Here is a 13,830-nt window from a genome sequence, read left to right on the forward strand (position 1 = left end):
CCTGATCTTAGGGGAAAGGCTCAACAGTTTTTCCCTGTTGAGAATGATATTTGCTGTGGGCTTTTTGTAGATGGCTTTTAAGATGCTGAGGAATGTTCCCTCTATCCCTACACTCTGAAGAGTTTTGATCAGGAATGGATACCGTATTTTGTCAAATGGTTTTTCTGCATCTATTGAGAGGATCATACGGTTCTTGTTTTTTCTCTTGTTGATGTGATCTATCACGTTAATTGTTTTACAAGTATTGAACCAACTTTGCATCCTGGGGATAAATCCCACTTGGTCATGGTGAATAATCTTCTTAATGTACTTTTGGATCCTATTGGCTAGTATCTTGGTGAGAATTTTTGCATCTGTGTTCATCAGGGATATTGATCTATAATTCTCCTTTTTGGTGGGGTCTTTGTCTGGTTTTGGAATTAAGGTGATGCTGGCCTCATAAAATGAGTTTGGAAGTATTCCATCCCCTTCTATCCTTCAGAACAGCTTCAGTAGAATAGGTATTGTTTCCTCTTTAAACATTTGCTAGAATTCCTCTGGGAAGCCATCTGGCCCTGGACTTTTGTGTTTTGGGAGGTTTTTGATGACTGCTTCAATTTCCTTCCTGGTTATTGGCCTGTTCAGGTTTTCTATTTCTTCCTGTTCCAGTTTTGGTAATTTGTGGTTTTCCAGAAATGCATCCATTTCTTCTAGATTGCCTAATTTATTGGTGTATAGCTGCTCATAATATGTTTTTTTTAATTTTTTTTAATTTATTTATGATAGTCACAGAGAGAGAGAGAGAGAGAGAGAGAGAGAGGCAGAGACACAGGCAGAGGGAGAAGCAGGCTCCATGCACCGGGAGCCCGACGTGGGATTCGATCCTGGGTCTCCAGGATCGCGCCCTGGGCCAAAGGCAGGCACCAAACCGCTGCGCCACCCAGGGATCCCTCATAATATGTTTTTAAAATCATTTGTATTTCCTTGGTATTGCTTGTGATCTCTCCTCTTTCACTCATGATTTTATTAATTTGAGTCTTTTTTCTTTTTAATAAGGCTAGCTAATGGTTTATCTATCTTATTAATTCTTTCAAAGAACAAACTCCTGGTCTTGTTGATCTGTTCTACAGTTCCTCTGGTCTCTATTTCAATGAGTTCTGCTCGAATCTTTATTATTGCTCTTCTTCTTGTTGTTGTAGGTTTTATTTGCTGTTCTTTCTCCAGTTCCTTTAGGTGCCAAGTTAGCTTGTGTATTTGAGTTTTTTCTCATTTTTTGAGGGATGCTTGTATTGCAATGCATTTTCCTCTTAGGACTGCTTTTGCTGTATCCCAAAGATTTTGAACAGTTGTATCTTCATTTTCATTAGTTTCCATGAATTTTTTAAATTATTCTTTAATTTCCTAGTTGACCCATTCATCTTTTAATAAGATGCTCTTTAATCTCCATGTGTTTGAGTATCTTCCAAATTTCTTCTTATAATTGAGTTCTAGTTTCAAAGCATTGTGGTTTGAAAATATGTAGGGCACAATCCCAATCTTTTGGTATTGGTTGAGACCTGATTTGTGACCCAGTATGTGGTTTATTCTGGAGAAAGTTCCATGTGCTCTTGAGAAGAATGTGTATTCGCTTGCGTACAGATGGAAAGTTCTATATATATCTATGAAATCCATCGGTCCAGTGACTTGTTTCTTTGGTGATGTTGTGCTTAGAATATCTGTCATTTGTAGAAAGTGCCATGTTAAAGCCTCCCAGTATAAGTGTATTATTATCTAAGTATGTCTTTACTTTGGCTATTTTTTTATTTAATTTTTTTTACTTTGGTTATTAATTGATATACTTGGCAGCTCCCACATTAGGGGCATAAATATTCATGATTGTTAGGTCTTCTTGTTGGGTAGACTCTTGAAGTATAATATAGTGTCCCTCTTCATCTCTTACTACAGTCTTTGGGATAAACTTTATCTGTTATGAGGATTGCTACCCCAGCTTTCTTTTGAGGACCATTTGAATGGTAGTAAATGGTTCTCCAACATTTCGTTTTCAGGCTGGAGGTGTCCTTAGGACTAAAATGAGTCTCTTATAAATAGCAAATAGATGGGCCTTGCTTTTTTATCCAGTCTGAAACCCTGCGTCTTTTGATGGGATCATTTAGCCCATTCACATTCAGAGTAACTATTGAAAGATATGAATTAATATTGTGAAAATGTCTATACTACCCAGGGCAATTTACATGGTCAATGCAATCCCTATCAACATACCATGGACTTTCTTCAGAGAGTTGGAACAAATAATCTTAAGATTTGTGTGGAATCAGAAAAGACCCCAAATAGCCAAGGGAATATTGAAAAAGAAAACCAGAGCCGGGGGCATCACAATGCTGGATTTCAAGTTGTACTACAAAGCTGTGATCATCAAGACAGTGTGGCACAAAAAACAGACACATACATCAATGGGACAGAATAGAGAACCCAGAAATGGGCCCTCAACTCTATGGTCAACTAATATTCGACAAAGTAGGAAAGACTATCCACTAGAAAAAGGACAGTCTCTTCAATAAATGGTGCTAGGAAAATTGGACAGCCACGTCCAGAAGAATGAAACTGGACCATTCTCTTATACCATACACAAAGATAAACTCAAAATGGATGAAAGATCTAAATGTGAGACAAGAATCCATCAAAATCCTAGAGGAGAATACAGGCAATACCCTTTTTGAACTTGGTCACAGCAACTTCTTGCAAGCTACATCTATGAAGGCAAGGGAAACAAAAGCAAAAATGGGACTTAATCAAGATAAAAAGTTTCTGCACAGCAAAAGACACAGTCAAGAAAACTACAAGATAATCTACAGAATGGGAGAAGATATTTGCAGATGACATATCAGATAAAGGGCTAGTATCCAAGATCTATAAAGAACTTATTAAACTCAACAGCAAAGAAACAAACAATCCAATCATGAAATGGGCAAAAGACATGAACAGAAATTTCACCAAAGAAGACATACACATGGCCAACAAGCACATGAGAAAATGCTCTGCATCCCTTGGCATCAGGGAAATACAAATCAAAACTACAATGAGATACCACCTTACACCAGTGAGAATGGTGAAAATTAACAGGACGGGAAACAACAAATTTTGGAGAGGATGTGAAGAAAAGGAAACCCTCTTGCGCGGTTGGTGGGAATGTGAACTATATAACCACTCTGGAAAACTTGTGTGGAGGTGCCTCAAAGAGTTAAAAATAGAGCTACCCTATGACCCAGCAATTGCAGTACTGGGGATTTACCCCAAAGATACAGATGCAGTGAAATGGCAGGACACCTGCACCCCAATATCTATAGCAGCAACGTCCACAATGGTCAAACTGTAGGAGGAGCCTCAGTGTCCATCGAAAGATGAATGGATAAAGAAGATGTGGTTTATGTATACAATGGAATATTACTCAGCCATTAGAAATGACATATACCCACCATTTGCTTTGACGTGGATGGAACTGGAGGGTATTATGCTGAGTGAAGTAAGTCGGTTGGAGAAGGACAAACAGTGTATGGTTTCACTCATACGGAGAATATAAAAAATAGTGAAAAGGATTAAAGGGTAAAGGAGAGGAAATGAGTGGGAAAAATCAGAGAGGGTGACAGTGCATGAGAGACTCCTAACTCTGGGAAACAAACAAGGGGTAGTGGAAGGGAGGTGGGTGGGGAGTTGGGGTGACTGGGTGGCAGGCACTGAGGAGAGCACTTGATGGGATGAGCACTGGGTGTTTTACTATATGTTGGTAAATCAAACTCCAATAAAGAAAATATACAAAAAAAATTATGGTAAAATAAAGAAACAAAATTTCCAAAAAAAAAAAATTCTTAAAAGCTGGGAATTTCCTTGAATTTATATAACCCTACAGCCTATCATGCAGTCTGTTAATGGTAAGCACTCAATGAGTGTCTAGTGGGAATGAATGTAAGGAATTAAAAGAATTAGTAACTGTATATCCAACATCCTAGCAGAAAATAGAATTTACATCAGAGGGTTCAAATCCAGAGACTTGAACACAGTGGCTCTAGACCATGGCTGTCCATTAGAGTCATCTGGGAGCTTTCATATTCCCGTGCTTGGGGATGGGATCAGGCTTTACAGGCGATTCCAATGGCCAGTGAAGATTGAAAATTAGTGTAATAATGAAAAGACTACTTGTGGAAATGTAGGCAGGCTCAGGAAACCAAAACAGGGTGTCCAGACACTTATTTTATAGGCGGAGACACAGAAGCCTGGGGAGGAGTCAGTAGCTCAAGATGATAGAGGTAGTAAGTGGCCAAATGGAGATTCAAGCCAGGGATGTCTTATTCTCTACTTCAAATAAAATAAATATTCTGCCTTCCAAAATGAATTTTTCTCTGGATCAAAATGTCACATTTGACCAAGCCTGAAGTTAAAAACACCTTCAAAGTAAGCATGAGATTCTCCTCCTCTTAAAACCAGACCAAATGGATTAAGGTCAGAGTTGTCTCTGTGTTGTCAGATGACTTATGGCCCAAAATAAAACCTGTCTAGTTTCTGTGAATAATGTAAGACATACGATGCTTTCTCCTTTCCTCCCCATTTTGCAGATACACTCGCATCTGGACTTTTCTGGAAATAAATGAAATGGAAGCCAGAATGACAGATACTAAATCTGCTGGCAGGTGCTCTGGGGAAAAGGGTGAGGGGGGTGGAAAAAGAGGCTGACCTTTGATTAGAGCAAAAAGCCAGAGACGCGGATTTGCCAAGCTTGGCCTCTCCCAGCGTCGCTGGAGATAATAGATACACCCTCGCTTTCCCTCATAGCGAAGGACTTAATGCAGACATGTTTTTAACTCATCTGCTACTCATTGTTGATTAGACTATGGAATGTCTACATCTTCTGAGACTACCAGATGCCTCTTAACGTGAAGTGGTTTGGTGTAATCGTGATAGTGCTTGTCTTTAAAATCCTTTACACTTTGCATAATCCCCTCCCAACTCTCAGAGTCATCCCATTTTAGACATGTTGTGTGTCCCTGTTCTGTTCCTGCTGGGGCCTCTTCCCACTGCAGAAGGCAAGGATTTTTGGGTGAGCGCATGTCCTGCAGCTCACCGCAGTCTCCTCGCCATTGCCTGCTGATGCTTGATCTAGTTGGTTGTCTGTCTGGATGCCAGAGGCATCTGAGGGTGCATCGCCTGTCCTGCCTCCGCTAACTCCTGAGTATAGAGATGAGAGGCAGCAGACCTGTGTGTTTGCACACGTATATTTTGTTTGGGCTTTTACTGTTTTGTTTTCCATGCAGGATATTTTCTAAAAATGACCCTGAATAGCTGTACTTTTACGAGCATAGACTTATTGCCCAGTCTTTACCCTCTAGATTATGTAGTTAAACATTATATTCACAATCATAAATGAAATGATGACCCCTTATATGGAAAGTTCCAAAATGTACCTAAATTAGATAAATTGAGACAGGTTAGTATATGGGAAATGTCATGCAATTATGCAGATTAAAAACTACGGCACAGATATTACAAATGTTTGTTTAACTTTGATCAATAAATGAACCAAAATCAGATGGTTTATGATTATAAAATTACAAGCATTATAATTATAACCATTAAAACACCCTCTGTGCTGATGATAAAGAAAACTGACTTTTTTCCAGTACCACTTAATTGGTGAAGGAATCAGGTTAAATATATATGCCTCCCCTGTCTCAAATTATTTGTTAAGAACAAATATCCAGGGAAGCCCGGGGGGCTCAGTGGTTTAGTGCCGTCTTCAGCCCACGTCGGGCCCCCTGCGTGGAGACTGCTTCTCCCTCTGCCTGTGTCTCTGCCTCTCTTTCTGTGTCTCTCATGAATAAATAAATAAAATCTTAAAAAAAGAGAGAGAGAGAGAGAGAGAACTCTCAGGCACCGAGCTGAGTGCCTGCACCTCACACTGTCCCCTGTTTGTGCCCCCTGCTTGTGCCCAGAGTCAGCGCCCAGAGTCCCAGGGGCTTTGCAGCCTGGGAGGAGACCTCTGAGAGACACCCCCCCATAGGGCTGCTGGACCTGCTGAATCTCTCCCGAGAGCAGACAGGCCAGAAGGCAGTGATGCGGCAGCCACCCCCACCTCCGCAGGTCTGGATCGGGCCCCTGGGCCTCCCTGGTCACCAGGACTCCCTGCAGGTCCTCACAGAGGCAGACAGCCAGTGGTAGCCAGCTTCACAGCAAGCGGCACTTTGCCTTTTACAGAACTAGCAGTTCCTACAGACTTTCACTTATGTCTAAAATGTAGTCCAAATGTCCTTTCCAGTTGGCTTTTGGTTTTGTTTTAACTAATGAACTTTATCATTATTTTTAGAGCAGTTTTGGGTTTGCACAACCTGTCTTTACAGCGCCCTCTGCTTCTGCCTCCAAGCACTGTGTTCTTTCCTAACTTGCTTGGTCCCTGGCTGGGTGCTGGAGGGCTGGCGGGGCGGGGGGAGCTCTTCTAGCCATAAAGCAAGCTCTACTCTTCATCTGGCACCTTTTAAGACACTGCAGAAATAGCAAAGTTAAACAGAAAAGTATTTTTACCCTATTTATCATTTAATAATATATAATAAATAACACTGGGAACTATGTCAAAGATAAATTGAGCAGAATAAAGTGAGAGAGATGGAGGGGCTCAGCTAGTCACGAAGGGCCCTTCTTTGTTCATGGGTTGTTTTTTTTTAAGATTGTATTTATTTATTTATTTGAGAGAGAATGTGTGCAAGGGAGGAATAGCAGAGGGAGAAGAACAAGCAGAGTCCATGTTGAACAGAGCCTGATGCAGGGCTTGATCCCGTGACCTGAAATCATGACCTGAGCCAAAACCAAGAGTTGGCAATTTAATTAACTGAGCAACCCAGGTGCCCCCTGTTAGTTTATTTCTGAAGCCAGTGTAGACATTTTGGGTCTGGTTGATATCAGTAAATGGAGAGACTGTGGGGACAGATCGGAGGGAACAGCATGTACGAGGGTCCTGAGGCAGAGGCCCATGACTGTGAGTGAGTGAGGCTTGGATGAAGGAGTCCGGGGGTAGCAAGGCCCCTTCAAGGGAGGCTCTGCTTTATTCTAGATGGGATGGGAAGCATGAGGTTCCATGTCATCCCCTCACTGCCTCTCCAGATCCTCACCTCTCTTTCCCTGGGTTTGTGGGTGTCCTGGGACATTTGCAAATGGGAAACCACACAAGGTTGTCATGCCTGAGCAAAGCCTTGCCCTCTGCCTCTGTTTCAGGAAAAAGCTTCTTTGCCTCCTGGTTCCCTCAGGAGCTTCCTCTACCCCACCATCTGAATTCTGATTCTCCATCATCGTACAAGCCTCTTCTGTGACCTGTGGAATCCTGTCCCTTTCTTTCCGATGATGGTAAAGACTCTATTTTCTTATGCTCCCAGGAGGCAAGAGGAAATATGTTCATTCCCTTTTTCTGGAAGCAGCAAAACCATCAGATTTCCAACTGGAAAGTGTGGATGTGCACATTCAGGAGCCCTCTAGAGACCCCAGGAGAGGCAGCCCACATGGGGCAGAGGTCCGGGTGCCGTGTCATCTGGGGCGCATCTGGGATGCGTCTGAAAGGCCTGGAAGGATTGGGAGGGGTCAGGAACCCTGAGACTGAAGCTGCACACACTCGCCCACCTGTCACTACGATGACACAGAGAAGCAGTGACACTGGCCTGCACGCAGATTCATCCCCAGAAAGAGGGGTGGGGGCGGGGAACACCATGTCTTGCCCGATGAGCGACAGGGGAATGGACAGAGAAGATGTGATGTCTACGTGCAGGGCCTTGAAAATAGAAGATGCTGCCGTCTGCCGCAGCTGGATGACCCAGCGGATGCCGGGCTCAGTACAGCGAGGCAGACACAGGACGAAGGCCACGTGGTTCCCCTGCCAGGATGGCCGTGGAGTCCTCGGCAGGGAAGCAGGGCGGGAGAGTGGGATCCACGGCAGGAGGACCCGGGTGGGGGCGGGGGGCTCCGTTCAAGGGAGAAGGTTCCAGTGCAGGATGAACAAGTCCGGAGACCTGACATCCACCCTGTTTCCGATGCCAACGATGCTGTGTCTGCCCTTGAAATCTACCAGGAGGGCCAACCTCGTGTTAAGCGTTTCACCACAATCAAATAAAATAATAATAATAATAAAATTGATTCTGTAAATAATTTTTTAAAAAGAAGAAGAAGAAAAAGAAAATATAAGCAAGAGCTCAGGCATGACAAAGCGGCCCCAGGGGACAGGAGGAATTGCTGAGGGGGCCCCCAGGATGGTAGAAACCCGGGGTCTGGCCCCAGGCCCCACTAAATCCCCTGGTGCAGGTCGTGGCCAGGCTGATCCCCAATGGGAGCTCTCGGGGACAAGTGCAGACCCCCAGGACCAGGGGGCTCCCCTGCCCCGTCCAGCAGGAGCCCTGACAAGATGTCCTCGCCTCCCTGGGACCCCAGAAGAGTTGCAGTCTGGCAGTGAGAGCCAGGGCCCGGCTGGGGGACGCCACCTCCCCCTGGACAGACCCCTGCTCTGGATTGAGACTTCTGTCACCTGTGACCAGGAGCTTTCTAACTCATTGATTTTAATAAAAATAGCATTTATGTTAAGATTAGATACATGGGACACCATGTGGCTCAGCAGTTGAGCGTCTGCCTTCAGCCCAGGGCATGATCCTGGGGTCCTGGGATTGAGTCTCACATTGGGCTCCCTGCTTGGAGCCTGCTTCTCCCTCTGCCTGTGTCTCTGCCTCCCTGTGTCTCTCATGAATAAATAAATAAAATCTTTTTTAAAAAGATTAGATATGACATGATGGCATTTGTCATATTTGTTGATGAATTACTAAACATCATTTTTAAACGCAGCAATTATATGAGATGATATTATTAAAGTTCCCCTCATTTGCTTTGTTGATGGAAAGTTGATACAGAAGCTTTCCAAATATGTCTTTGGGGAGGTTAAAAATTGGTTCCAGTGACTTTAGTAAGAAAAGCAGTCAATACATTCTAATAAAAACCTAGAGAAAAAATTATTTAAACATTTTTTTCCCAACAACAAAAAAAGCCAAATTAAGTAAGAAAATACTGTCATAAGAAACTTCCTTCCAAAATATCTATTTTGAAGAGCCGTGGAATCAAAAGAAACTAGGCCATAATCTTTAGAACCAGTTCTTAAAATCATCCACTCTGGTTACATCTGCTGGTCCTTCTTTGATTCTATTAACTGACATTCAAATCCTCCAATAAAAAGTGTATAATTTATTTTCTCTCGTTGCAGGAGTATGAGGCCCATGGTCCTTGGAAGCCTTATCTGAGAACTATCTGGATCACATTATACACTGATCTGCTCCTGGCTTCGAAAAGAGGCTTTGTTCTGTTATAACCCCACTTAAAGGAATCTATGTAAACACTCTGGTACAATGTATATGCCTGGCTTTTGAAACCTGCTCCAGCAACATAAACACCCTTTGCATAACACGCATGCTCGCTTACCGTGCACAGAAATATAATTACAGGTTGAGCACAAAACCAATAGTTGTAGTGCCTAAAATACTGAAAGAGGGACACCTGGGTGGCTCACTCGTGAAGCGTCTGCCTTCAGCTCAGGTCATGACCTCAGGGTCCTGGGGTCAAGTCCTGCATCGGGCTCCCTGCTCAGCGGGGTATCTGCTTCTCCCTCTCCCCCTGCTCATGCTCTCTCTTGCTATCTCTCTCTCTCTCTCTTGCTATCTCTCTCTCTCTCTCTCAAATAAATATATAAAATCTTTTAAAAATATATTGTAAAGAGATGAAGAAAAGAAGAATTTTTCATTATTTTAACTCACTCATCTTTTGAAATGGGTTTCCCTAACAGGACTCAGGGATCCGTGTGCTACCAGTTTGCTTACACCCCCCAGGGCCAGACCCGCACCTTAGCTTGTGGCAGGTGCCATGACATGGTGATGCCCTGAGTACAGGGAGGATCCCCGAGGGCATGTGGACACAAGGCTTCACAGCAAGGCAGCCGGAGAAGAGTTGGTCCTACTGGAAGATTGTTGCTCTGTGATTCTGGAGTAAAAGAGCTGAAGGCGTGTATGTGGCAATTGAGTACGAATGTGCTCATTTCCTGACAGTCCAGGTGTGTGGCTCTCACCCAGGGGAAGCTTCCACGGATTCAGCTCTGCACAGACTCTGCAATCAGAGCTTCTGCAGTAGTGATGTGTGGCAGCTTCCAGACAGAAAGTGAAAGCTCGTCATGTGCTTCACAAGCAAGCCCATTGCCACGGAGGAGGAAGGATATGACAGCAATGACCCGCTCCAAGTTTTGGTGCCATTGGTGTGATGGGTGATACTTAGAATTGGGAAGTTTCCAGTTCATGGGAATGCTGAGAAGGTGAGATTTGGCAGCGTGCCAGGAGAATTCATCTGGGTCTCTACCTTCTGGTCTTCCCTGTGCTGGGACAGCCAGCAGGCCCCGTTTGGGGCAGTGTGGCTGCTGGCCAGGCCCCCTCAGCTCCCCGGTTCCTGCTTGGGAGGAGAGGTCCCCGTTGGAGGCTCCCCATTTGTGAAGGTCCTCATCAGCAGAACAGATGGGGAAAGATGATGAAAATCTGTCTTTCTGTGCCATCCACATACTTGCTGGCTTTTTTCTGCCCCCTGGGACCCCGTAATGGGAGCCTCCAACGCCCATGGGCGTACAAGGCAATGGTTGGTTGATGCAGTGGACCCACTGAGCAAGCGGGTGCAGGTGTCCAGGGCAGTTGGTAGATGCAGAGGACCTAACGAGCAAGTGGGTGCAGGTGTCATGGAGGGAGCTGCCTGTCCTGGTCACATCCGCACATGAGGCTCCTGGACAGCAGAGTGTCTGAGGGCGCAGTGGGACCTTCTGCATGTCCCATCTCCACAGCATAGATGTCGTGAATCACATGTGCTTATCTGAAATCACATAAAGAAATAGATCCTGCAAGGAGCCTGGTGGGCAGCATGGCCAGAGTCCTCTCTGGGTCATCGGTTCCCAGGGCACCGCTACAAGGAGTGTGCACAGACAAGCCCGTGGCCAAACACAGCCTCATGCCTATTTTGGGGGGGGCGAGCAGAGGGGAGGGCCACACTGCGCTTTCAAGAAAACATCAATAGTTCTCATATGCAAAATTTGAGAGATGTTCACATTATAAGTTTCTAGATTCTGGCTTCTCCAAAAAAATCAGTAGCTCCAAACCTCCAGGTTGGCGGGAGCTGCCTGGGTGGAGACGCGATGAGTTCATGACCTCTCTGTGTGCGAAGCCCAACCATTCACTTACCACTCGGGTCCCAGGAGCAGGCAGGTGGCCACCCCGCTGTAGAGAAATGACGGAGACTTTGAGCTCAGAGCAACGCCGGAGCCTCAGAGAGCACCTAGAGCGCCCCCCGCTGGAGGGTTCAGCTCCCAGTCCTCTATGGGTCCCCTAGCTTCAGACATGGAGCCTTTGACTCACTATTATTTTTTAAATTCACAAGGTCGCTGTAGGAATTCTACCAGAAGCAAGCCCAGCCAAGGTGCCGACCTCAGACAAGGACTGAGTCATCGAGAGAGGTGATGGAGGTCCTGGGACATGGGACACAACGAGCTCAGACTCATACGGCCTGGGGTAACAGTTGCCAGCTTCCAAAAAATTCTCCAACAAGTTTTCGATGGGGCATGCACATTAGACAAAATGCATTGCTTCAGCCACGCATTAGGAAAAAGGAAGAAATGCATGGCTTCTCCTAAAATATCTGTTTATTGAGCAACCGACTTGAATTTTGAGAATTTAGTATTAAAGTTATTCTTTATGTGCAAAGTAACATAAGTGATGACCATTAAAAAAGACATTGGATGCATTGATTAAATTATTTTATAGGATTTGTTCAGCACAGTAAAGTGTTTAAAGGCCAATATGTTTTTGCTGTTGACATAGAGAAGACAAATGTTAATAGCAATTCACTTTTTGAACTGAATCTTTTTTGTTCTTAAGATTTTTTTCCTTCGTGACGCCAAAAACAAAGCAAAAAAATTTTTTTAAAGTGGGACTATAGTGGGGTGCCTGGGTGGCTGAGTTGGTTGAGTGTCCAACTCTTGATTTCAGCTTAGGTCATGATCCCAAGGTCATGGAATCTGCTTAAGATCCTCTTTGTCTTTTTCCCTCTCCTTCTGCTCCTCCCCGTCTCTAAAAAAAATTAAAAGTAATGAATAAATAACTAAATAAAAGGTGGGACTCTAGCAAACTACGAAGCTCCTGCACAGCAAAGAAAACCATCAACAAAATGAAAAAACAACCGATGGAATGGGAGAAAATATTTGCAAATCATATAAGGAGGTGATATACAACATATATGAAGAACTCATACAACCCAGTAAAAAAAAAAAAATCCAATTAAAAAATGAGCAGAGGACCTGAATAAACATTTTTCCAAGTAAGACATAAGGATGGTCAGCAGGTACATGAAAAGATGCTCGATATCACTCATCATCAGGGAAATGCAAATCAAAACCGCAGTGAGATGTCACCTCACACCTGTCCGAACAGCTATTCACAAGAAAACAAGAACTATGAGCAGACGAGGATGTGGAGGTAAAGGAGCCCTCGTGCACTGTCGGTGGGAATGCAAACTGGTGAAGCCACCCTGGGAAACAGGATGGAGGGTCCTCAAAAAACTAAAAATACAACTACCATATGATCCAGTACATTCCACTCCTGCGAATCTACCCAAAGGAGATAAAACAGTATTACAAGGCAATGTTTGCACTACCATGGTCTCTGCAGGGTTATTCACAACAGCCACCACAGGGGAGTATAGTGTCCATCACAGGACAAATGAATAAAGAAGGCGTGGTGCCCGTTTATTAGGGAATGGTACTCAGCTGTGAGAAAGAAGGAAATCCTGCCACCTGCAACAGCGTGGGCCGATCTTTAGGACATTATGAAATCAGTCAGAGAAGGATAAACACTACCTGGTGTCGCTTGTATGAGGAATCTTAAAAAAAAAAAAAAAAAAGTCACACCTGCAGAAACAGAGTAGAATGGTGGTTGTCTGGGGCTGGGGACGTGGGAAAAATAGGGAAAGCGTGGTGAAAAAGTGCAAAGTTCAGCCGTAAGTTGAAGAAGGTTTGGGAATCTAAGATCTAACGTAGTGACTGATTTGCATTTCCTGCTGATACTGTATTGCACACTTAAAATTTACTATAGTAGGACTTAGACGTGCTCACACACACACAAGAGAAAGACATGAGGTGATCTGTACGTTTAACTAGATGGAGCGAATCCTTTCACTACACACAGATCAGATCACCACGGTGTACACTTTAAACGTTGTAGTTTGACTTGTCGATGGTTCCTCCATAAAGCTGAAATTTAAGAACTTTTTCCTTCAAAAAAACCCTCTGAGAACCAGAAAATCCCCGAAAGCATTTAAAGAGTAATTAAGCAGCTGCTAGGACCCACTTTCGTGGGAGGACGTAGCAGCACACCCCACAGAAGTTCCAAATCGGCCCCACTCGCCGGCTCCCTCGCAGACCCTGTCTCCAGGCAGTGTCCCGTGGTCCCGTGGAGGGACGTGTGTCACCTGGAGGAAGACGTGCACTCGTCTCCCAGAGCACAGCAGACTGTGCGATACACTGACCGCTAAAGTCCTAGCTGCTGAATCTGGACGCAGCAGGACCACAAACGAAAGTGCCAATTGAAAAATGTGGACGAGGACCTGTTCGGGTGAATCAGTGCAGGCATCGGAAGCAAATTCAGGAAGAGGTCCTCTGTCAGGGAGGAGGGGTTGTGGGAATCTGCTGCTTACAGCAAAGGCTCTGCAAGTCCTCACGGGCAAGACAGGCCCTGCTGCAACCCTGCGTGGAACCCCTGGTCTCAG

The 13,830-nt window shown here is 44.5% G+C and overlaps 1 long non-coding RNA gene across 1 annotated transcript in view; it reads left to right on the forward strand.

Moving 5' to 3' along the window:
- Positions 1 to 10,341, forward strand: part of LOC112644873 (uncharacterized) — a 28,727-nt gene extending 18,386 nt beyond the window's left edge. Inside the window, exon 3 of the long non-coding RNA XR_003126828.3 lies at positions 9,251 to 10,341. This is a non-coding gene — a long non-coding RNA (uncharacterized LOC112644873). The remainder of the gene's footprint in view (positions 1 to 9,250) is intronic.
- The last annotated feature ends 3,489 nt before the right edge of the window (positions 10,342 to 13,830 follow it).

The sequence above is a fragment of the Canis lupus genome, chromosome 1 (genome assembly GCF_003254725.2).
Source record: "Canis lupus dingo isolate Sandy chromosome 1, ASM325472v2, whole genome shotgun sequence".
In the NCBI taxonomy this organism is placed as follows: Eukaryota; Metazoa; Chordata; class Mammalia; order Carnivora; family Canidae; genus Canis; species Canis lupus.